This window comes from Hemitrygon akajei, unplaced genomic scaffold (assembly GCF_048418815.1).
Source record: "Hemitrygon akajei unplaced genomic scaffold, sHemAka1.3 Scf000053, whole genome shotgun sequence".
Classification (NCBI taxonomy): domain Eukaryota; kingdom Metazoa; phylum Chordata; class Chondrichthyes; order Myliobatiformes; family Dasyatidae; genus Hemitrygon; species Hemitrygon akajei.
In genome coordinates, this window is record NW_027331939.1 from 5,057,675 (window position 1) to 5,061,433 (window position 3,759).

A 3,759-nucleotide genomic window follows, 5' to 3' on the forward strand; every position below is an offset into this window, starting at 1 on the left:
CCATCTGTGCAAATGTGCTCTCATGTTCGACAGGAGTAGCAGGTGGACAAGAAAGGTAGACAAGCGGAGGAAGGGAAGAGTGAGAGAGAGAGAGAGAGAGAGAGAGAGAGAGAGAGAGAGAGGAGAGAGAGAGAGAGAGAGAGAGAGAGAGAGAGAGAGAGAGAGAGAGGGGGGGGGGGGGGTGGGGGAGAGGCAGACGGAAAAGGTGGAACTTAGAAGACCGCGGTGGAGAATTTGAACAGAGAGTCTGTATGGTGGGACTAGGAAGGAGTGGAATACAGGAGGAGGAAAAAGAAAGCGATTTAACATTTTAAAGTAGGTTTGAAATTTTGCAGCACACGTTTATTCTTCCTGATGTTTGTCTGAATGGGAACATTTGAGATGCGAGCTCCGTTGAAACCACAATGCATCCTCATGCGACAATACATGACAATAGGTTTGAAGGCTGATTCTCCCGTTACGCAGTGTACCTTATCCACGAACCTCCTTAGGTTTAAATCCGTTTATGTTCTCCTGGAAATTATATATAATTTCTATTAATTATTCTTTCTTTAATTTACCTTTGTCAGGTTTGAAATACAATGCGCTACTGCTAGAAAAGCGAATGTTCATTATATTTACACCTGGATGCTCATGACTGTAAACTTGAACACAAACTGAAAAGTTGAGTCTCAAGTTCATTTGAAGCACTGAAGCCCAAACAATGTTTCTGCCCGGGATTGAACTGGGGACCTTTCGCGTGTAAAGCGAACGTGATAACCACTACACCACAGAAACCGTGCAAAGCGCTCAATGCTTTGCGCTCTTGAGCAATGACCCGAGGCTCCCCATCCCCGCCCTGCTCTGAAGTACAGCAATAAGTACACAACATTGCCCATCCTTCCTTCCCGTTTTCAGTAACACGTATTAAATAGTTCAGGACTTTATTTTATTGAGTGTAGAAGAATGAAGGGAAACTTGATAGAGGTATGTAAAATTATGATGGGTATAGATAGAGTGAATGCAAGCAGGCTTTTTACACTGAGGCCAGGGGAGAGAAAAAATCAGAGGACACCGGTTAAGGGTGAAGGGCGACAGTTTAAAGGGAACATTGGGGGGGGGGTGTTCTTCACACAAAGAGTGGTGGGAGTGTGCAATGAGCTGCCAGATGAAGTAATAAATACGGGCTCACTTTTACCATTTAATTAAACCTTGGACATGTACATGGATGCGAGGTGTATGGAGGGATATGGGCCAGGTGAAGGACAGTGGGACAAGGCAGAAAACTGGTTAGACACAGCCAAGAAGGGTCAAAAGGCCTGATTCTGTGCTGTAATGTTCGATGGTTCTATGGTTATGCGCCATTTACAGAGATAGGCATTAACAATTTCCTGTCGGCTGTTGGTTAAGGCGCGACATGTGGCAGTCAACTGAACTGTGTTGTATTAATAGGCAAGGAATTAAAACACCTTCTGTACTCTAGTTTCCAGCAGTCTCCACAGGGTGGCGCTCGGGCTCACGTGCGAAATTTAACAGTGCCTTTAAGCTTTCTCACCCTGTCTCTCTCGTCCGTTCTCTTCACCTCAGATTACAAGTTAATTGAAGGAAGTGAGTGAACCACGTGCCGATACGTTTATATACAACAGGACGCGTTACAAGCCAGGGTTACTTGTGAGATGATGCCAGCTGTACAGTAACGAATCACGGCTAATTTTCCCACCAAGTCCGCACTGACACCAGACACACCGTCACACTGATATTTCATTAATTATCACGGTCCAATCTGTTCCGACGGATCGCAACCGGACCAAAACATCAACGGTCAATTAAACAACCTACTGTGAAGGAAAATTATATTGGTAACAACAGCTTTCAGGAACGGAGCGGCGTCGATCAGCTCCGAGGTCGCAGTGGAGTGATCACTCTCCAGCCGGAAGCACGTCAGCAGAAACGACGGAGCTGTCGTCTCTTTAACAGAGGCTTGGTGAACTCCGAATATGTGAGAATTATTTTATAATTCGGTACAGACGAATGCAGATTCATGTTGAGAAAGCGGGAGAGAGATGTCAGCATCTCCATACCATTTGTGCCTATTGAGGCTACGATTAATATCTCTTTTTTTTCGCAGGTGCCTGAAACAATTCGCCGATGCAAGTAAATATTGAGTTTAATCGACAACACAACGAACCAAGATGAGGCGTAATTAGAGGGTTTCTGAAGCATAGCTTCAGGAAAGGTAGAGATCTTAGCTTCACCATTTGGTTAATTGAACTAAGAAGACAGGAATGTGCGGGCCAATTCTGCCTTAATTCAGCAAAGAAACCATCTGTTCAGACACTTTCAACAGCGGAAAGTGAGGCTGCGCGTGTTGAACTAAAGAACCAGACAGGGAGATTGTTTGTAGCCCGTTAGTGAATGAGGGAGGATCTCTTGCAACGTTTGTAAACTTACACTATCCTGCTAAGATCACACTCAAAGGTGCATCGATTCGCAGTTAAATAGAAATAACGTAGGTTATCTCAGAAGCACATGATCAAATGTAACATTTTAGTGGAATGCTCAGCTTGAGAGACGCTGAGTCACCCGGGCACTGCAAGCATTAAAAGTCACAAGCGCTCTAGGCTCGAACTCACAGCCTTTGCATTTCTCCGCCGGTGCCATATAAGCACCGCTCGCTAACCGATTGCTCCACTAGAGCCCAGAGCTGCAAACGCGTGTTTTTACATATGGAAAGAAAATTTAGAAGAAATTTACAGATATCATAGAGCATAGAGCCTAAAAATATACAGCGCCTGAAAAGGCCGTTCGGCCCACAATGCATTGTCGTACCAGCTAAAAATCAAATCAAAGGCAATCAAACCCTAATCCCTCCTCCCTACCATGTCCATATCCCTCGATCTTCCTTACATCCATGTGCATATCGAGTCAGCAGATCAAATACCACCTATAAAGTTTACTGATAATGCAAGCATTGTTGGTCGAATCTCAGATGGAGACGAGAGGGCGAACAGGGGTGAGATATGTCAACTGGTTGAGTGGTGTCGCAGCAACAACCTTGCACTGAACGTCAGTAAGACGAAAAAGCTCATTGAGAACTTCAGGAAGGAGAGAGATACCAATCCTCATAGAGGGACCAGAAGTGGAGAGAGGGAGCAGTTTCAGGTTCCTGGGTGATAAGATCTCTGATTACTTAACCTGGTCCCGACATATCGATGCAGTTATGAGGAAGGCAAGACAGCGGCAATCCAGTACTTCATTAGGAGATTAAAGAATAAACTCAAGCAACTTCTGGAGAGGATTCTGACAGGCTGCATCACTGTCTGGTATGGGGGTGGCGGGTGGGGGAGGTGTTGCTACTCTACCGGATGGGGAGATGGAGAACTATATGATCATGCAGTTGTAAGCAGAGAGCTATGCATGGTGGAGAACAAGTGAGCACTCAGTACTGAGTAGGTGAACCTTAAGTACCGACTTTCCATGAGCGAAGGTGGCAGACAACAATTGCAGTCTGATTCTTAAAGGAACAGCGGCATCTAACCATTCCCCGGCGAAATGTAGTGTTGGATGGCAGTGTCGCAAGGATGTGGCGGTGGAACGAACCCAGGTGCTGAACACGGGCGCGGAGGCCGAGTCGGGAGGCGTTACCGTCGTAGCGACTGTGGAATGGGTACCAAAGGACTCTTTACCCGGAGTCTTGGTTTTAGTACAGAATTCAGAAACGATGCTAGACTTAGAACTGATAGTCCTAAGAACCATGGAACGAGGTTACTCATACACGAG

At 45.8% G+C, this 3,759-nt stretch overlaps 1 non-coding gene across 1 annotated transcript; it reads right to left on the minus strand.

Moving 5' to 3' along the window:
- Nucleotides 1–704: 704 nt before the first annotated feature.
- On the minus strand, nucleotides 705–777 carry trnav-uac (transfer RNA valine (anticodon UAC)). Its single transcript has one exon. It is a non-coding gene; the product is annotated as a tRNA-Val (tRNA).
- Between the last annotated feature and the right edge of the window lie 2,982 nt (nucleotides 778–3,759).